Below are 21882 nucleotides of genomic sequence, written 5' to 3'. Positions count from 1 at the left end.
CAAAAATGATGACAAAATATCCCACTCTGGCAGGAATGGCCAACTCCACAACCTTTACAGAATCACTTCTGCTCATGTCAGAAGCTCTTAAGTGAACAACGCTATTTCCTAGACCAGGGGTATCCAAAGTTTTTGGCAGGAGGACCACATCTCTCTGACACGGTGTTGGGGGAAAAAGGAATAAATTTACATTTAAAATTCAAATAAATTTACAGACGTTTACATAAATTAATATACTGGAGGTGGAACTTATATGAATGAATGAAGGCCTTTCCTTTGCTGCTGCTGCATCACACATATGAAACAGCAAGCAGTGGAGGGAGCCCTCATCCTACAGCTTAACGCAAGAGGTCAAACAGTTGCCCTCACGCTGAGAGCAGTTGTGTTGGGCCATTGCGGGTTCCAGCAAGTTTCCAGAGGGCCAGAGGTTCATTGGAGACTAGGGTCTCCCTGAGGGCGACATTGGGAGTCCTCGAGCGTCGCAAGTGGCCCCAGGGCCAGGGTTTGGGCACCCTGTCCTTGACCTTTGGTTATCCACTCCCCACCCATGTTTAACAATGAAAATACAATATGGCAATAGATTACAACTCTAAGCATTACAGGTGGGACCTCATCGGATTACTCATCTGTGGATCTGGCTCAACACAGGTCCCGCGTGGGGCTAGACTTGGCCACACCTGAGCACTCTGGTTGCCTCCACAGGGCTTTCTGAAGCCCATGAAGGCAGCGGGTGGAGAACTGCTGCCACTGTGGGCTTCAGAATGGCCTTTCCAGTGGAAAAAAAAAATGCTATTTCCAGTTTCCTGAAGTGACATTTTTATGCCATATAAGGTATTCTGAGGCCCAGCACAACTCCGGTCACCTCCAGAGGGCTCAGGTAGGGCTGATCACGGATTTAATTATCCATGAAAATCTGCATCCGCAGGGGGTCTGAGAACAGATCCCCCACAGACACCAAGGCCCCACCTGTATTCGCTCTTTTGATAAGTCTAAAATATAGTCTACATACATATTGTGCATTTGTATTCTGTTCATCATTTCCACCCAAAAACTCTTAATAAATTATCAGCCAGAGTTCAATTTGTCTTCTACAAGGGACAAAAAATCTGAGAATTCTTCTTAAAAACACGTATATGTAGAAACTGCACATAACACATACTTCAACACCTCACACACATTTCCATTTAAAATAAATAGTACACTCGGGAACACACACATTTTATATGCACTGATCACAATGTGTTAATTTACCAGAAGAGAGTCACAATACAGGCTGTTTGACAGAGAAAAATAATGAGTTTCACATGCCAAAAGTTCATATCCTGGTATTTCTTAAAACACTTTCATTGCTGCTGAAAGCCATGATGGTTCAAAAAGATTCAGAAACAAGTCTATTGGTACTGAAAGATCTACGAAAGACAGTGGAACCACTAAATCTGAAACGTCTGGAGGTCAGAGCTGGAGAAAGCCCAGGTGCCTTACTGTCTGAAATCTTGGTGTTGCCTATTAGGCTTCAGCTCTGCGCAGACATGATGCCTAGAAATTCAATGGGAATTTGAAATAGGCCTGTGTGCTTGTAGCCATGGTCAGAACCCTAAACTGGATCTTGAAAAGTTTTTTCAGATTTTAAGTGCTAGCATCAAACTTTCAGCAACAGTACACTGGTTTATAGAACACAGGGGCCTGAGGGCCCAAACCTATCCAGTGTGCACTGGCTCACTGCCTGCACGCACTGTCGCAAACGTGCCAAAAGACAGTCCTCAGCGCCCTCTGCAGCTCTCAATGCCAGCCAGTGCTGAGCTAGCACCGGTGGAGCATCGGTGTTGCTGCTCGTGCAGACTGCTCAGCAGTGGAGAGGTAGATGGGGGCGTGGGAAGACGTAGCATTCCAGGGTGGGGGAAGGCAGAGGGAGGGCAGGGAGGAGACATGCCGGAGGAGAAGTGGAGCAGGAGGGAAGCGGGATCCTGAGCCTCTGTTTCAAGCCACTGGCCTGACACAGAGGTTTTAAATTTTACGCCAACTCTTGGGTCATCATAGAATTGAGTAGCCCCATTGCGGGGCTACTCGCCTTATCCAGGGAAAGGGCATGAAAGTCCCCTTCTCCCAAGGAGTCACCGGCGCTGCCCACGGAGTGTGCAGGATGCAGCGGGGGCCATTTTCGGCATCACTGCAGCCCTGGGCATCAGGCAGCTCAGGACTGGACTGCCCGTTACCTAAAAAATTTTAAGGGGGGGCGGAGCCAACACTCAGCGAAGTAGCAGTGAATCTCGGAGGGCTCCCAGGGGGACTGCTAAATAGATGTGTTTTTCATGTGCCTTAACAACTGAGGCACGCTTCATTGCCAAGAAGATGGTACAAAGAGCTGAAGAGCTTGAACGGGGGAGTCTTTTGAAACAGACAATTTCTAAGATTTCTCCCCGTTTGCTCTGTGCTGAATCACATCGTATCCCGGTCGCCATCTTGGATACGATTCAGAAAGCTGGGAACTCCACCTCCCACAGCCTAGATATAACATGACAGCGAAAAAAGCTTTAAAATGTGAGTAACCTTGGCTCGTTAAAAGGCTATAACAAGAACTGCAATCAAGAGGCTGGAAGGAGGAAAAGATCATTTTAAGATTATTTACATTGGCTGGTAGCCACCCAGAGGGGAAATGAGCGAATCTGGATCTAAAGAAACCCCTGCTGGAGTAAACATAAGATTACTTTGCTTAATGGTATGCATGGAAAATAAATAAATAAGGAATCTTCAACGGCTGAAATAACTTTTTGACAGTGTTATTGACCTGGATTACTGATCCACCCTTTTTGGAAGAAGGGATGCAAGATAAAGATTTGGATGACTCTCTAATTGTTGACTGAGTTGACACGGTTATGGACTGGACATGGAATATTGATTTATACTTTTTGGATACAAAAATTGGAAATTAGCCCTACAAGAAGTGGCTGGATTTGATATTGACAAGAATGGCATTTAAAAATTTAAAGGATGTTAGTAAAAGCCAGTCCTTATTAATGGATTTCTTGATGGATTTTAGAAGTGAAATGGAGCAACAGGTCAGAAAATTATCTGAACAAATGAAGCAAACAAACTCCTCCCTGTTAAGCATGCAGGAACAAATTACAAATAACAGACAAGAAAAAAGAATGGATCAAATGCCAGATGAAATTAAACAAGTGGAGTATTTAGAAATGAGACAGGAGATGGAAAAAACAACCGTCACTATATGAATTAAGAATTTTAAGGAAGAAAATAGAGGGAACGTCCAGAGAGCATGCTGTCTCAACAAGAGGAAGAATTGTTGGATTAAATCCAAAAACAGAATGAAGAAAAAGAAAGAAAAAAAAGAGAGGGGCCAAGAAATTTAAGAGATTTAAGAAGAAAAAGAAGAAATGGAAGGAGCAGTGGAAGGAGCAAGAAGAAAAACACCAATAAGACAGAACAAAGCAAGCACTAAGACAGATAGTTAAAATGGCTGAACAGCAAGTAGAACTTTTTTTTTCTTTTTGTAGATATTAATGGTTTAAATTTTTTTAGAAATGATGAGTATTCTATTAATCATATTAAATCAAAGTAGATGTAAATGGAAACTTGGAACACAAGTATTGCGAAAATTAAATTGGTATTAAGATAAATAAAAGGGTTATTTTTTTAAAAGAGAAGTCATATAAAATAATTTATAGATAGTATTTTATTCCAGAGAAAATAACCCAGAGAAAAAGCTTATCCTGGGTCATCAAACAAGTGTTGGATGAATAAAGAATTGAGGGAATTTTTTATTATATGTGGTGGATAGGCAAAAAAAAAGAAATTTTGGAAAATGATACATAACATGTTATAAGAGCTATTGAAGTCTATATTACCATTGCAACTGGAGACATTCCTCTTAAATGCGATATTAGAAACTAAGAATCAGACAAGAAAATTTTTATTTTAAATATTAGTTTAGTGGTAAGAAGAGTGTATAAGTAAAAATTTGAAGCCTTTTAATGAGTGGATAGATAAGTTTAGAGAAAAAATATTGATTGTTTAGTTAAACTATTAATCAGTAGATTTATAAATATGATAATTTTTGTATTGGTGAATAATTTTGTTTGGACCAATCTATGTTGTAATCAATGGCCAATACCCTCATGTGTAACCTATGCAGTCCCACACCTAAGTCTATCCAATGTTCCTTACCTGTATCTGTAATAAATAAATAAAGTATTGCAAAAAAAAAAGTTTTAAGACATGTATTTTGCAGGGGCAACACAATTTTTAATTTAGAAGATGGAAAGGTCTGTAAGCATATCTTTACCTAATAACTTCTATAGCGGCGATTTTCAACCAGTGTGCCACAAATGGTTCACAAGTGTGCCACAGGAGTTACTTACTTACTTAGGTAAACCTTTATTGGCATATTGGAAGACCACAGACAATAATAAACATAGCAAATAGATACACTTTACCAGGTATTAGCTTCTGGCCTTTGCCATAGAGACTACCACTAAAAATTCCGCCACCAAGTTGGTGATGGGGGGGAATAATCGCTAAGAAGAATTGGGAAAGGATCAACAAGGGAAACAGGAGGAGAAGAAAGAAAAGGGCCAAGTAGTTGGGACCTGAGATTATGATGGGTGGAGCACCGAAGAAGGATGTGGTCCAGGGTATCTGGTTCAGCAGAACAAAACAAACAATCTATTTGAACGGGTTTTTTTAGAAAATCTCCCTTGGTGTATTGCCGATGGAAATATGTTCAGTCTCACCAACATGAAAGCCCTTCTTTTGCTCGGATTAGTGAATTGGACAAAATAATTCTCAGGGCGGCCAAGGGAGGCGGACAATCCAAAGAAAAGGGGTGAAAAGGTCGGATTTAAATTTGACAGTAGTGTTACGTATTCTTGCTCCCAGAATTTGAGTTTGATGAGATGATGCGCTTTTTGAAGGTCCATATCTGCTAAAAGTTCAGGAGAAAGATCCAAGGAAGATAATTTGGCATGAATAAGTTTAGACCAATTAGATAAAAAAGGGTCTTTTAATAAATCTAAGATAACAGAATTCGGATGAATATTAAGATGGAGTCTGAGCCAAAACTTAAAAGTGGAAGTCCAAGCTACAGTGGTGGGAAGATGAATATCCAATTCCAAAATCATAGTGGACAACCTAATTAAGTTTGGGACTCCAAGAATTCTTCTCAAAAATTTAGCAGCTGCCTTATCTGTCTCCTGATTAGCTGCTTCAATCCAAACAGCTACTCCATATAATACAAGAGGATAAACTTGTATTTGGAGAACATGAATGGCAGCAGGGATATATTGGTTACCTTTATAGAAGTGGAACGGAGCAATCGCATTCTGAGATAACAGGGCTGAGGAGATGGCAGATCTACGGTGGAACAACCAAGAATGTCTATAATGAAAGATAATTCCTAAATACCTGAAGGATTTAACTTGCTGAAATGTTAAACTGTCAATCCTCCAGGAGGACAACGTCCAAGATTTAGAAAAAACTAAAATCTTTGTTTTTTTCGGAATTAATTGACAGAAGATTAGAAAGACAGTATTCTTGGAAGGAGCTCAGCAATCTACGAAGACCCAATTTGGTGACAGATAGTAATACAGCATCATCTGCGTACAGGAGGATTGGGATAGAGGAACAATTTAGGGAGGGGGCAGAAATTCCTAAGGTAGGAAGAAAAGAGGGGAGATCAGCAAGATAAAGATTGAACAAAAAGGGAGCCAGAATACATCCTTGCCGGACACCCTTGTTCACCGGGATACTGTCAGACATGACACCTGAACGATCCAAACGGATACAGCAGGTGTTAAAGGAATTCAATCGTTGGATCAGGAAGAGGAGGCGGGGGTCAATCCCCCATTTAGTCAGTTTCCTCCACAGAATATTTCTATTAATGGAATCAAAGGCACCTTTAAGATCAATAAAAGTAGAATATAATTTGGTGCCATAATGCACAGAATACTTGCTAGCTAAAAAAGAGTAAATATATGATCTATAGTGGAGGCTCCCAGGCGGAAACCAATTTGTTCCCTACCCGGGAGATGCCACAGGAGTTTGTGGGAGGGTCATTTATTAGTAGGCCCATTGGGGGATGTGAGCACCCTACCGGCAGTGCAGTGTGTCTTGCCAATTGTAAAAAAAAACTGATGGTGTGCCTTGATCATTTTAACACTTGTCAGTGTCATATGAAAAAGGTTTAAAAATGCTATTCTATAGGATGTTAGTTCCTCTGGCTATCCTTCCCCACCAGAAATGATGCATCAGTCCTGAACCAATAAAGTCTTTGGGAACTGTGGCTTTACATACTTATATATAGCTACACAGCAAAAGAGAGAGGCCCTGCCCTGCAAGATTACAGATTACAGTTTAATCTGATCACACTAGCAAAGCGTCAGCACAGGATGGAAAGGAGGGGCAGATTCTTACTTTGACAAGCTGATGCTTTTGACCAGCCAAGCAATAAGCAGATATTACATCTTCTAATTAAATGCTAATCAAATCTGAACAACTGAATTGTTTCCCTATTCACAATCCAGCCTCACGCAACACCCCTCCAACACCAATAATTATGGCTGAAATTGGCCCCAAGAAAATGCACCATCTGCAAGGTTCCACAAATGTTGGCTGAGCCAAGAAGCCAATAATTTTTTTCTAGTAGCCATTAAGGCTTGGTTCTCTCAATTCCTGCTCCACAGAGAAGCTCTCAGCTCAGGGTGCCCCATTTGTACGTGCTACCCGGAAAGGGAATTTTACAGGAATGGGAGGCAGCGCACATATTTCAGCAATCCAGTCAACAGCATTGACCACAGCCTGGCACAAAACAGAGCTTGGTGCCATTCTGAAAGCAGCACTCAGCATACTTGTGCTTTTGATGATTTTATGAAAGCGTATTACTCCTACAATGAGATATACCAGAGACTTTACCTCCTAGTCAGAAGAATAACATTTATGAAGACCATATTCATGGACTTTGTGGTGAAAGACATTTTTTGCCACAGAATTTAAAAGAACATAGAGGGAAAAAGCAGCGCACAGAATTTAAAAGAACATGCAGGAAAAAGAGAAAAAATATAATTTCCTTTCCATCACAGGGCACGCAGAACATCACTTTGGAGCTACTGATGGTTCTGATTGTGATCCATCACCATCAATAATACTATTTTCTGGAAATTGAAATTGTATGACATTTCTGATAATGCATATGGGAGGAAAAGGAGGCTTAAAATACATTCATGCGACTGTACAGGCATAACCTAATAACCTACAGATTTTTCACTTTTGGTTTTATCTCAACACAATGAGAAGGGCCCTTTCAATTAAAGGAAAAAGTTATTTAACAATAGCCTCATTAACGCGAGAGAGGGCCCACTGATAATCCATCAATCATTCTCTCTCCAGGCACTTAGAACAGCTTCATTCCAAGGCAAGCAACCACTCCCTTCCCCCTGAAAGAAAGACAATCACTTTGCATTCTTTCCCAGTGCAGAGCTCTGGGTGAAGGGAGGAGTTACTGGCTTGGAGTGAAGACTTTTTAAGCTCCTGGAGAGAGACTGATTGATGGATTGTCTGCCTAATGACTGTGTTACCTCACAAAGGTCAGCAAGGCTGTTTTTAAAATCGTCCAGCAAAGGGACATTGTTTTTTAAAAGGATTTGCTTTAATGCAATTTTAGCCATCCATAGGAGTTCTGGGAATGGAACCCTCAGGAACAAAATGACTCAACCTGTATTAACATGTCACTTTGAACAACAATGTCATTGTTGTCAATGTCATAGCTTTTTCAACAGCTATACTGTTGTACGCCGCTTGATGACAGAGATGTGGACCAGCATCCCTGTTCTCAAGCAGGGTTTGACCTAATGCAAAGCCTCCGAAAGGTGAGGGAAAACTCTGCTTCCCTCCAGAGGCTTTTCTGAGCCTCCCAGAGGCAGCACACATCCAAATGCCAGAATCGTGTAAGAGACACGACTTCCAGTTTACTGGAGGAAACCAGAAATTGCATCTCTTGTGCGATTGAGACACTCTGAGTCTTGCAGGGGCAGCGCACAGGTGCACGCTGTGTCTGGGAGGTTCAGAAAAGCCTCTGGAAGCAAGGGAAACAGAGCTCCCCTCGCCTTTGGAGGCTTCGGGGGTTTGACCAGGTGTGACCAGAAGCGGCTGTTGCATATGCGACCCGTCGCTGGCCAGAAGGTCATTAAGGGGCACATGCTTGTACTGTCACCCAGAGAGCCATTGTTTGCAATCCTGCAACCAGGTGAGTACAGGCAGAGAGGAAAAAGTCCTTCTCTGGCACAGCCGTTTGCACTGTACAAAGTTAAACAGTTGCAGATTTTGAATGTATAGAGTGACTACTGCCTTAGAGATCAATTTCTGCAGAATACCACTGCCTAAAAAGCACTTGCAAATTGTACACACACACACACACACACACACACACACACACACACACCAGTAAATTTCTATGCCAAGAAAAGCTCACTTTTTCCTACAAATCATGCAAATGTAATAAATTATCAAAGATTTACTTTGCACAGTACATTCTGCTTTCAACATTCATTACAGCTTTCCAGGCAACCAACTGATACACAGTATTATTAAGAATATTTATGTACCACTGTCTGGAGCTAGAAAATTAAGGTGTATGATTCAGGGAATACCAAATCCTGTGCTGGATCCATACCAGCCTTTGAAGAAAGGTGGGGCATCCTAGATAAGTATATGGTATTAAGTCAGTGCTAGATATACTTGTATGTGATGATCATGTTCACAAAAAAGACATACCCTTAGACGCACATTAGTACAACCTTCTGTACCACAAAAGTTCAGAACAAGTGGCCATACTTCATTCATACTCACCACCACCCTGAAAGCAAGACAATGTAATAGTATAGTGCTCTGTACATATCTATACTGGGGTGTCAGTGAAGACCTGTTTGTCAGACACAAAAGATAGATGGTACAAACAGTAGCCTTTGGTCACTGCCATCCAAAGCTGACCTTTAAGGGACAACTTAAATGTTTTCAAATCAGAAGAGCAGATCAGAACATATTTTTACAAATAGTACAAAGAAGTACAGAATGATTCAACATCTTTGCTTTGCCTTAAAACAGGAATATTGGCACTAGTCACCATGTTAATGAAACACTTTTCCTGTTTTATACTGGTGTGGTGAAGAAAAAAACAAGTCAAAACAACTTCTCAAAGATTACCATTTGAACCCTCCCATGGCTGAGTTTTGCAAATGGCTACCACACCAAAGTCTGAATGTGCGGTTTGACTATAAGCCCAAAATCACACATAACATAACCCCTTTACTTAATCACATTGAGAGCATAAGCCTATGCATGTCTACTCAGAAGTAAGTCCCATTACTGTCAATGGAGCTTACTCCCAGGTAAGTAGGGAAAGAATTATTGCCTCAGGCAGTCAGGACCAGACTGCAGAAGAACACTCTCTTAATTTGCTCCTCCAAACTGGAAAACAAAACTTTAAACATTATCTTTGCACTGATGTTAGCCAAGGCTTCCTCTTAACTAGGCATGAGATTTTCAGCATTAGAAGTTAACCATACCAAAGCTCTTGATCACCCACAATCCTAAACCCATGCTTCCACAAATCTATTCACCAACTTCCCTGGGGCGGGTTCCCCAGGACTTCCAAAGAGCAGGACACAATGCAACACAAAGAGCCCCTCCTCAGAGTTCTCCTTTGAGGAAGGCAAGACATTTCAAGAGGCTCTTTCAAATAGTGTGATAGACCCCTTCTTTCCTTTGGTTTATCTTCTCCATACTCCTTGAGAGCAAACTGTGCATGCAGGAGGAAAAAAGGAGGACAGTGATCACTACAAAAAATGACTAACTAGTAATCCAAGCCAGCATTTGTTGACCTCTGTTCACACTTATTTGGAAGTAAGTTCCATTGAAATAAATGAGATTCACTGTCAAGCAGGTGTCACTGGGATCAGGATGCTTTCAGAAATTCTGGCCCCAGTTCCTCGGCAATGCTTTAATCCTGAGTTCCAGAATGAAAATACAGTACAAGCAAGAGAACTCCCAAACAAATGCCACCACAGAACTTTTTGCACAGTCCTGTAACAGAAGTCCTTTTCAGATTTGACAGATAGCCCATGGCAAAGAGCTCTGACAATTGACACAACAGCCTAGGTAGGCACTGATTTTGCCACTGTATAAACTAGGGCAGGGAACATACTTATGATGTGATTTTTGTGCTGAGTATCTGCTGAGCTGGTAGTCTACGAATACACATCTTTAGTAAGGATGCAAACAATCACATTCACAAGACTATGATAAACACCAAAACACAGCCAGTCTCTTGCTTTCCGACAAATATTCTTCAGTAGATACGTCTACCCATATGAACAGAAGGATTGAAAAACCAAATCTCAACATTTTACATAGCTCATTATTTCTGAGCCTTTAAGTCTGAACATGCCACTGCAAGAATCTTATGCACTGGAGTCACAAACACTAGATATTGTTTTAATTAAAAACTGGGATCCCAAGAATTCCCAGAAAAGCCCAAAAGGCTGCACAAGAGCACTTTAGGGAACATTTCTTAGCCACCATGGGCATAACAGATACACAAAGGGACAGAAATTAACTCTCCAAAGCAATTGATAGGCTAATGCAACAGAGTTATTAAAGTTAAAATGAAAATGCAGTAAAAAGGGCAAGTGAAAATGATCAGACTATCAGAGCAGCAGAGAGAGAGCAAAGAACCTCATTAGCTTCACTAGATTCATGTATGCGGGCATTAAATGGGGGAGTGGGGCCATGTTCTAACAACAATTACAGGAAAGGAGGAATTCATTTGACTCAAGGAATTTTCCCTGCCACAAAAATTGGCAGAAATAATAACATTTTGGGATAGAATATCAGACAGGACTATCATCAATATAAGGATTACAGTCCTAGTATATGCCTTCCCTAGTTATAAGAGCTGAAGGCGACTAATAAGATCAATTCTTGCCTCAAGAAAAATCAATAGAACAAAAAAAAAAAAGACCACCTTTATTTTTAAATGATACACATGTGTGCCACTGCAGGCAATGTCTTAAAGAGGCATTCCTACTACCCTCCTGCATAGGAGAGAATGCCTCAATTTTTACAAGTACAGTAAACTTCAAATTTAATGGACCTCAATTTAACAGACTTTGGAAATAACTGATTTTTCAAATCACATATATGATTTGCATATATGAGGGGTTTTTTAAAATAAATAAATGCAAATAAGTGTCATAAATGCATTCAGTTTTAACAGATTTTTGGCATTAATGGACACCCCTTTGCCCTATCAGTCTATTAAACTGAGGATTCAATAAACAGTAAACAGTAAAAGACAAGTTATCTGGAGCATTTAAAAACTGGGTAACTGGCAGATGCCATAGAGAGCAATACAATTTCTCCTTCATCTAAGTGGAAAGCTTGATAGCCACCTGGCATCACATTCCAGAACATGCAGAAGTAGTCTGTTTCTGTTGCACTTAGTTATTTTTAAAGACATTTGCTCAAGTAACCACCACATTTGATTAACCAGTAATCCCCATTCCCTGCGAGTGTTGGATAACACAGCTTTTACTGTACTTTTATATACTGTGTAACTCCCCCCCTTTTCATTATGCAGCTGATTGATTAGTTGGAGGCGCCTTTTTAATTGATGGTTGCCTCTGACTGCAAACATGCATGGGGTTGCAATTTCTACCTGCCCACACTCACTGCTCATCCTTCTACTCACCTAGATTCAAAAAGAGGAAGCAGGGAGAGGTGGACTAGAGCAGCAGTTCTCAAACTCACTGGGAGTTCTCGAACCACTTGTAAGTGCTTGCAGAGGCAGAGACTGGGGGGATGCGAATGCAGTGCCATCAGCATCCAGAAGATTGTTTCCCTACCAGGGAGTGTCAGAAAGCCTCAGAGAGGGTATGGGATGTTCACGACCTCCCCTGCAGGTATCTCCCAAGCTATTTATCCCTCCGATCTGCAGGTCAGAGCAACTTCTTGTTTATCCTAAACGTCTCCCAGTAAACTGGAAGTTGCTCCAACCTAAAGATCAGAGCAATAAATTGCTTGGGGGAGACCGAAGAGGGGGATGCAGGTCTCCTGGACCCTCTCCAAGGCTTGCTGATTCTCTCCCCCCCCCCGCCGCCGCCGCCGCCGCCGCCCCAGGTAGTGAGACCAGCATCTGTGGCACTGCCAGGGCACCCATTCCTGGGTTATTCCTCTTAAGGGGGAATGACCTGTTTTTTTTCCTATGGTGGGTTGCGACCCACCACTTTGAGCACTGGAGGAAGAACAGCAGAGGCAGTAACTGGCGCACCAGAACATAAAGAAGGGCAGAATACACCTCAGGTGCTAGGAATTCTTGGCTCAAACTTGAGGAAGGTCCCCTCTATCAGACTGGCAGGGACATACTGTTAGTTGATTCCATCCTTTCCAGAACTCTCTTGTGCAATGGCTTTCATATCTGAATTTAGCTTATTTACCCCCTTCCTTCCTCAACTCTTTTGCCTCATCCTTAGACAGCAAACCATTATATTTTGAACTATGAACCAACTTGAGAGCACTGACAGAAACATAGCATATAAATGTAGTGAATAAATAAAACATTGCAGGATGATATAGGATAGAACTCTAGACTTGTCACAAAATCACTCAGCCACCAGTTCAAATTTGCTTCAACTTTACCACTACTGAACATTTATTTGGTGTCAGTAGGATAGAAGCTCTGAAGGTCAGTGGGGCTATGACTGCAGATATGGTCCTGCCCACTTTCTGAAGGTGAAGGGTTCTTGCTTAGATGAAAGGAAACAAGCTGAAATGTCATTCAGATAAGATGGAGGTGCTGTTGATCAGAGGGTCCACTGTGCTGAATGGAGGAATGCAGTACATTTTAGACAAGGTTGAACTGTCACTGAAAGAGCAAGGACACAGTTTTGGGGTGCTTCTGGACCTGGCATTGTCCTTGGATGCCCAGGTAATTGCTGTGGCCAGGAGCGCCTTTTCCAAATTCAACATGTGCACCAATTACAATCTTATCTGGTAACACAGATCCAGCCTTAGTTACGCACACACTGATTGCCTGCAGGTTGGATTACTACAATACTCTTGACCTGGGGCTGCCTTTAAAGACACTATGGAGGTTTCAGTCAGTGCAAAATGCACTGTACTGTACCACAATGATAACAGGAACCCAGTTGTCTACATTCTTCTGGTTACATTTCAGTTGTTATGGCTGACACTTTGTTTCTCGGTTCGGTTTAAAGTGTTCATAATAACTTTAAAATTTCTTAACCTTTGGGAACCAAATTACCTGAAAAACGGCTTTTACCCATACGTATCTGTCCAGGTTTTGAGATCGGTTGAAGAGGCCCTTCGCCCTGGCTCAGCTGTAGCAGTTGTTTGATTGTAGGACACCACAGACAGTGCTTTTATGGTGGTGGCACCAGGATTTGTTAACCCCAGAAAGATCAGACTGGCCTCCTCTTTCTTTTCAGAAAGAATGTTAAAGAAAGATCGGAAAGCTTTTCAAATGCTTTTACATTGCTTCTGTTTAACTTATTTAATTCTGTTTTGTCATTTTTACTACCTATTTAAAACATTTTTATTCCCTCTCATTTGCCACAGAGCAAGCCAAGGTGAGTTACAAAATACAGTCTAACACACAATTAAGTGAAGGAAAACAGTATGAAGGCTGTTCACAACAAAAAAAAATCTAAACTAAAGGCTATCCCTGCACCCTTGTCAAAAGTTGAACAAAATAGCCAGGTTTCAAACAATCTCCTGAAAGAGTACAGGATAGAATCCAACCAAACCTCAGGGTCTGCTGACACTACAGAAAAGTTCCTCCTCACACGGTCATCCAGAGCAAAGCCTGAATTGATAAGCAGAGCATACAGGATGGCATGAGAGAAAACACTCTTACAAAACTCAGATCCTCAACCATTTAGGGCTTTCAAAGACATAAACAGCATCCTGAAATATGCCCAGAAACAAACTGGCAACTAACAGCCCAATCCTATCCACACTTTCCTGGGAGTAAGGCCCATTGATTCTAATGAGACTTGCATCTGAGTAGACATGCATAAGATTGGGTTGTAAGGCTGCAATCCTATCCACACTTATCTGGGAGTAAGCTCCATTGACTATAACAGGACTTGCTTCCGAGTAGACATGCATTAGTTGGGGATTTAATTCAAATCACAGAGAAGTGAGGTGATGTAATCTCACTAAGCAGGAAACTGGCTGTCACATTTTGTACCAACCGAAGTTCTCAAACATGGGCAGCCCCACAGAGAGACCATGACTGTAGTCCAACCAGGTGACAAGAGCATGGATAACAGTAGCAAGATCAGACCTCTCCATGAAAGGGCCACTGGTTGGCAAATCAGAAAAAAGATGCTTGCCACCACTGAGGTCATCTGCATTTCTAAGAGAAGCCCCCAATCAACCACCCTACACTGCAAATTTGATCTTTATGGGAAAGTGCATCTTCATCAAAGACAGGTTGCACACCCCCTCCCAGACTGGTAGAACAGCCAACAGCACCTTCATCTTGACTGAATCCAGTATGGGTTACAAGTCATGATGCATATGTGCAACCTCCTGATTTTAGAAATGGGCTAAGTCAGAAAGCCAGATGCAAGGGAAGGCACCAGGATGCAGGTCTCTTGTTATCAGGTGTGCTCCCTGGGGCATTTGGTGGGCCACTGTGATATACAGGAAGCTGGACTAGATGGGCCTATGGCCTGATCCAGTGGGGTTGTTCTTATGACTGGATTAAGTTCCAGTTTGTTCTACCCTATCTAGTCCCACACATCTGTCAGGGTGTCCACTGTGTCAACTGCCTCCTCAGGATCAGATGAAAAAGTGAGAGAGACTGGGTATCGTCTGCATATTGGTGACTCTACAGCCCAGATTCTAGGATGAGTTTACTCAGTGTTTTTATACAGGTGTTAAAAACAGCCAGCAGTGATTCCCAAACTTGCTGGGAGAGTTGGGTCACTGTAAATGCTTGTTGGGGGGGTGGGGTGGTAACAGCACTTCCACCACCACCAGGAACAAAACAGCTTTCTTAAAATTTACCAGGAGTTGCTATGGCCCTCCTGATCTTGCAAGGAGCTCACAGCCACCTCTGCTAGCAACCCTGAGGTGCCAAACAGCTCAAAAATGTGAAACCCACTTCCGGTTTTTGGACAAAACAAGGCAGTTTCGTAAGCTGCTTTATGAATTCATATTTAAAAGCAGGATATAACTACATTAAATAGATAACTTTCCTAACTGAAGAAGCCATCCTGAAAAACTTGTGAAAATGAACCCAACATGAGGTTGTTAATTTAGGATAATCACCCTGAATTAATAAATTCTGGAACGACTTTTGTATTTGGAATCATTTTAGCAAGCCCTATGGTGGTTAATAGGAATGCTTCATTAGACATGCTTTTACCACAACTCAAGAGGATGTCCAGATGCTTTTTTTCAACCCTACAGTTCAACAGAAAATTTACACACTACACAGTTTCTGTAATTAATTATCTGCATAGGTATTGACTCAGAATGTCTCCACCCCTCCTCTAATTGACTTGAAATACATGAACATTAAAGGAGCAAGTCATTCATAACAGTGACAGGCAAAATTTTATAAAATAGGAGGGAAGGAACATATAGTATAGAATAAGAAAGAACCCAATTGTAAGAATTTTGTTGCAAGCCTAAATACTTTCAGATACTTGGAAGCAAACTGAAATAAGGACTATTTATTTCTAAGAATTACAGTACTTTGAAATAAATTCTGGTAAAATCGGGCCTGCCAAGTATGTATATATAATATCAGAATTTGTAGAAGCCTTTCACACAAAACTCTGGTTGAGAGGTCTGTGTTACTTTTGCCATTTGCTATAATTCACAGAAGCAGAGACAGAAAGGGAGAATGGTAACACATGTAACATGGTAAAAAGTGAGCATCTCCTTGGAATAAGTTTGCATTTCTCATGCAAAGTGGTTTGCTCATTGGGAGGTTGCAAATATATTTGTTAATTGAGATGGAAACATTACTTCACAATCAAGATGATATTTATTAGTTACTCTGGAATTATTCCTTGAGTGGAATAGTTCACTCATATTGCTTAAGGTCGGTGAACACAAATTTAAAAACAGTTACAGCATAATGAAATCACTGAAACAGCTCTGTTAACAAAATCATGGACCTAAAGTACGCGTAGTCTGGCAGTAGTCACCACAGACAAAACTTACCAGACCCACTGCTCAAGAGACCCTCTGACACATGCAGGTTGACAGGTGCATTTTTTGCACTTATTCATGGGGAAATAATTTGGGAAATGACAGCTCCCAAGACAGACCTGCGGATCAAAGCAATAGCATATGCATAAATGAAAGCATGACAACAGGGGAAATCCTCTTTAGTCACAGGAGTTTCACAAAGCTTATCTTCTGATGGATCTCCAACAACTTTATTCAAGATAAAGTCAGAGAAATTAGGCAAGGAATCAGATAATCTTAAAAAAAATGTCCTTATGAATTTGGCCTATGAGAACCAGTGGACTGTCATTCTCAGAGGGCCAAAACATTGCTGCCACAATGTGCATCATCATTTTAGATACTAACAGCCTGAGAAACAAAGGCATGATTTAAAAGCCACCTAGGAAATGTCAAAAAGATGGAAATGAAAATAAAGAAGAGGAGAGCTATCACTCACTTTGATGAATCTGGGGGCAACCCAAAAATAGTGCTCCAACAAATGCATAGCAGTGCACATTCATTATACAAAACTGGTTGTGAAGTGTCTTTGCTCATGTACTTTCTAAACAATAATTAGTTTCATGATGAATATCTAAAATATATTAATTTAGAATCATGATATTAACAAAAGCTCCTCTTTCTGGTTTCATGGATGCCAACATGGCACAGTTTCAGGAAATACTGTACACTCATCACCATTGGGAGTTAAGCCTAAGAGTGAACAATCCACATCTTCCTCTCATGTAGAATATTGCTACTAATCCCCCTTTTTACTACATTATAAGACAAAATGACTGGGGTGATAACAGTTTACAGATACCTGACCACCTTTCAAGAAACTAAAATCTTCTTAAGGGGTTGTCCCCCTCAGATAATCCCACTCATAAAAGGCACCCAGTGAAAACCACACAAATGAAAACCACTCTGAAATGCAAACCAAGCATAACATATATGGATCACTGGGATGTTTCTCATAGGTTTGGAAAGATTAACATAGATTAACTCCTCACTAGACCCAGGATAACATGCATATGCTTTTACAGTGACAAAGCAATGGAAGGCTTGCCATACAACCAACTCCAGGAATTCAATAGCAAATCCAGTCATCTGATTTGGTAGTGGAAGGAATGCAGAAAGAATTTACAGACATCTCAGCATGCAAGGAGGGATGCCTACCTAGTCCACTTTACCAGTGGGGTAACTCATCACCTGTTCTTTAAGGCAAAAATGGTCTCCATAAGCACACACTTCCCTATTTCCTGCTGAGGCAGAATTTGGAAATCCAGTATGAAAAAGATTAAGAAATATCCTTTGGGGAAACTATCAAATGCTCTTTTTGGACAGTGAGCAAAGTAACCCTACAGAAAAACCCTGAAGTTCATTTTTGGGACCATGGTGGTGAGGGAATGAAGAAATAACTGCCCTCTGTTCACAATGCACCTTTCTGTGGAAACTGACAAGAGGGAAATTCACTGCCCTAATCTTTACCTCTGCAGCCTGACTTTAAGAAGGGAGAGGGATGCTTGGCTTCTCTTCCTACAAAGCCATACCATCTCTGACCAGGGTAGGAGAGACAATAGGGAATCCCCTGCCTCAAGTCCCTTGAAGATCTCTATTATGAGAAATGCCCCCATTTTTATGAATTTTTTTGCTGTATTTTTGGCAAGGAGGGAGCCCCAGAGACCGCCCACAGAGAGCATGCCCCCCTTTCCCACCTGGAGGTAGCAATATGGGAGAGATGTCCTGCTCTTACTCAGTCCTTTATTGCAGGAGGAATGCCCTGCTCCTTTAGCAGAAGATACCCCACTCCTCTCCTCTGCAGTGGGGGATGCCCTGCTCATTGGCACCAGATGCCCATTGCCCAGCACTGGAACAGGAAAGCCCAGGTCCTAGCCAGAGAGACTTCTCAACACCCCCCTCCCCACATACACACACAGAAGCTACAATCCTATCCATACTTTCCTGGGAGTAAGTCCCATTGACTATAATGGGACTTACTTCTCAGTAGACAAGCATAGGGTTGGGTTCTCAGGCTGCAATCCTAACCACATTTTCCAGGGTGTAAGCCAGGAACGGGGAATTTTAGTCAATGGGGCTTACTTCTGAGTAGGCATACATAGGATTGGGCTCTGATGTTGCAATCCTAGCCCCACTTTCCTGGGAGTAAGACCCACTTACTAAAATGGGACTTATTTCTGAGTAGGCATGCATAGGATGGGTCTCTGAGGCTGCAATCCTATCCACTCTTTCCTGGGAGTAAGCCCCATTGACTAACATGGGACTTACTTCTGAGTAGGCATGCATAAGATGGGGCTCTCAGAAGGGATGCTCTGCTGTCTCTGAGGCCAGGCTCTGCTTGCTCCCCCCCCCCTTTTTGCAGGACTCTATAGTGCAATAGGAATTGGGGACCCCAGCGCCTCCCATTGCAGGTGAGCACTTGAGCCTTGCAGAGGCCATGCATGGGGAGGGAGAACTGGAGGGGTCAGAGAGGGAGAGGGAGGAAGAGGTGAGTGCAGGAGAGAGCCACATACCTGCTTGCCCAGGATCCTAACACAGGCACGCCGCTCCACTCTGCTGCAAACAGCAGCAGCAGGAGCTGCTGCAGCTCACAAGGATCAGGCTAGCGCGCGCCCCTCCCCTCCTAAGTCCGGGGTTCCAGCTCGCGCGCGCGCCCAGGCAGGCAGGCAGGCAGGCGCGTGCTGCTCTGCTCTCTCCTCTCCTTCCTCCGCCTCACACATACCCCGCTCGTCGAGTGCACGCGCCCCCTGGCTTCTCCTTCCCCCCCCCCACGGGCTCCAACGTGCGCACTCCCGCCCGCACTCTCTTTCTCTTCTGGTCCCCCCTCCCTCCTTCTCAGGTCGCCTTGGAAACAAATCCGCCGTTGGGGAGGGGGGCTGAGGTGGGAGAAGGCTCAGCGCGAGCACTCGAGGATCACGTGTCGGGGTATCGCGGACCAATCGCGGCGACGGATTGAGGAGCGGGGGGGAGGGTGGCTCGTCGTAGTACTACGGTTGGGGAAGCTGAGGGCAGATGAGGATGGAGGGAGAGGGAAAAAAAGTGGGAGGGGCTGTCCTGAGGAGAAGCTCCCCCCTCCTCAGATTTGGTTCGATGGGCGGGGTTGAGGCTGTGAGGGGTTTAGGCACTCCTGAGGGGTTTGTCCTGAGGGGAGAGAATTGGCACTCTACCCATAATCCTTTGGGTAGGTTGACCAAACACTGAGGGGGCAGAGTGGCTCAGCCTTTGGCCACTGTATGGAAGGGGGAATGTGGCCTGGTGCAGCTCTTTCAGCCCTTTCATGCTGAGCTGCACCTGCCCACATCCCCTCTTCTATACAATGGCCAAAGGTTGAGCCACTCTGTCCTCTATTGTAGCTGGTCGCCCTACTTATGGGTCACTATGTATTGAGAACTGTCTCCATAATAGGTGTGGGGGGCCACATATAGTACACCACATATAGTATAGTGTTTTTAAATGTTTTTATCTGCTATGTATTAATGTTTTTAAAAATCTGTTTTTTAATATGTTGTTAGCTGCCCTGGGTCCCGTTAGGGAGAAGGGCGGGATAAAAATAAATTTATTATTATTATTATTATTATTATTATTATTATTATTATTATTATTATTACTACACAAACATGTTGTACATATAGTGCACATGCATGTTGTAACCACTAGGGACATGTGGTGGGTGGGGAGGCAAGTGAGGCAATGCCTCCCCACTGGAGTCCTTTGAAAAGCATAGTCCTCATGTGAGGTACCCAAGCACCCACAACCCATTTGCTCTGAAAAACACTGCCGTCGTGTGAGGTGCCCAAGCACCCACAACCCATGCACTCTGTGCACAGAGCTTAGTTTAGTTGTTTAGTTGTAAAATTAGTTGTTTTAAAACTAATGAGCAAATAACAGCGCTATCCTATCCATATCTCCTCAGAAGTAAGTCTCATTGTGTTCAGTGGGGCTTACTCTCAGGAAAATTGTGGCATGGATTGTTGCATAAGGGTGATTTGTTTCAGATGAAGAATAATAACAAAAGTGATATTATTTAGTCAACCCTGAAAATGGAATGTGGGGTGTAGGGCTAATAAGGGGCCACACAAAGACCTTTGCAAGCGTGACTCCATATTTAATCACTAATGTGACAGTAGCAGGGTGACCAGATAAAATGGAGGAGAGAGTGCCTATAACCTCTTTATAGAAGAGGGAATTTTTGTAGGTGCAGCTCAGCATGTTAGGGTTTAAAAAGCTGCACCTGCCAAAATTCCCTCTCCTATACAATGGTTAAAGGTTTAGGCACTGTATCCTCCATTGTATCTGGTCACCCTGGATAGTAGCAGTGATTATACATCAATAGAGCCCTTGACATCTGCAAGTTTTCCCCAAGGATGTAATAATTTGACTATAATATTTTCTTTGTGTTAAAATTTTGCCTGTTTGTTCATATACACACCAGGCAGATTATATAACCACTCAGAGATAGAGAGAGAGCAGCTGCAAGATTAGATGATACAGATTAGAGATTATGTTAATTCATCAGATTGTCCTATCAATGTTTGAGGAAGATTACACCATGGGAGGAAAGGATACCTGTTTCTACAGGGCAGTCCCACAAGAAGAGGGAGATGACTAACTGAAGTTTGACACCTGTTGAAGAATTTAAAGGGGTGGTGGGGACTTGATAAGCATTCAGATTCATTTTCAAAAATAATAAAAAGTTACATTTTTAAACTATTTAGAATGGTACTGATCTTGAAGAGGAGCAGTTAGGTCACCAGTTGTCATTGATCTTAGTTGGCAACCTTCAGTCTCGAAAGACTACGGTATCGCGCTCTGAATGGTGGTTCTGGAACAGCATCTAGTATGGCTTAAAAGGCCCATTCAGGAATGACAATCCCTTCCACACTGGGAGCAGATGTAGTCTGTCCCTGGTCTATCTCCCTGGCTATGGGCATTCCTTCTTTGCCTCAGTCTGTTGTCAAAGTGTCTCTTCAAACTGGGAAAGGCAGGACAAACAACACAGTCCTGGAACGAGCTGGAATCCCCTGCGTGTATACACTGCTGAAACAGAGACACCTGCGTTGGCTTGGTCATGTCATGAGAATGGACGATGGCTGGATCCCAAAGGATCACCTCTATGGAGAACTTGTGCAGGGAAAGCACCCTACAGGTAGACCACAGCTGCGCTACAAGGATATCTGCAAGAGGCATCTAAAGGCCTTAGGACTGGACCTCAACAGATGGGAAACCTTGGCCTCTGAGCGTTCTGCTTGGAGGAAGGCTGTGCAGCATAGCCTTTCATTGATATAATGGGAACAATTTACTATCACAGTGTATATCTTTATTGGGTCAAGATGTACTATTCTTTCTAGTGCCGTCCATTAGCCAGGGAAGGGGCAACTGCAGGGGGCATGTTTCCTGGTATCCCATCAATAAAGAACAACATTCAGAGGTGTTTGGAAAAAGCGTTATCTTACTCAGAAGCAAGCCCATTGTGTTAAGTAAGACTTAGGGCCCAATCCTAAGGTCCACACCACACCTCCGCAGCACGGACCACAGTCGCAAACGTGCCCTAAGGCACATTTGTGAGGCTTACCCCTGGTGTACCCCTGGGGC

At 42.6% G+C, this 21882-nt stretch overlaps 1 protein-coding gene across 2 annotated transcripts in view; it reads right to left on the bottom strand.

The window, feature by feature from the left end:
* The window catches only part of TMEM266 (transmembrane protein 266), a 112621-nt gene extending 93704 nt beyond the window's left edge, over positions 1-18917 (bottom strand). For both annotated transcript variants that reach the window (XM_066635958.1, XM_066635959.1), the window contains exons 1-2: positions 18804-18917; positions 16267-16373 (exon numbers count right to left, since the gene is read on the bottom strand). The gene's annotated coding sequence lies outside the window, so the exon portion shown is untranslated. The remainder of the gene's footprint in view (positions 1-16266; positions 16374-18803) is intronic.
* Positions 18918-21882: the final 2965 nt, after the last annotated feature.

This window comes from Tiliqua scincoides, chromosome 8, assembly GCF_035046505.1.
Source record: "Tiliqua scincoides isolate rTilSci1 chromosome 8, rTilSci1.hap2, whole genome shotgun sequence".
NCBI lineage: Eukaryota > Metazoa > Chordata > Lepidosauria > Squamata > Scincidae > Tiliqua > Tiliqua scincoides.
The sequence above is the reverse complement of the archived record's forward strand: the minus strand, read 5'-3'. Positions and strand labels throughout refer to the sequence as shown.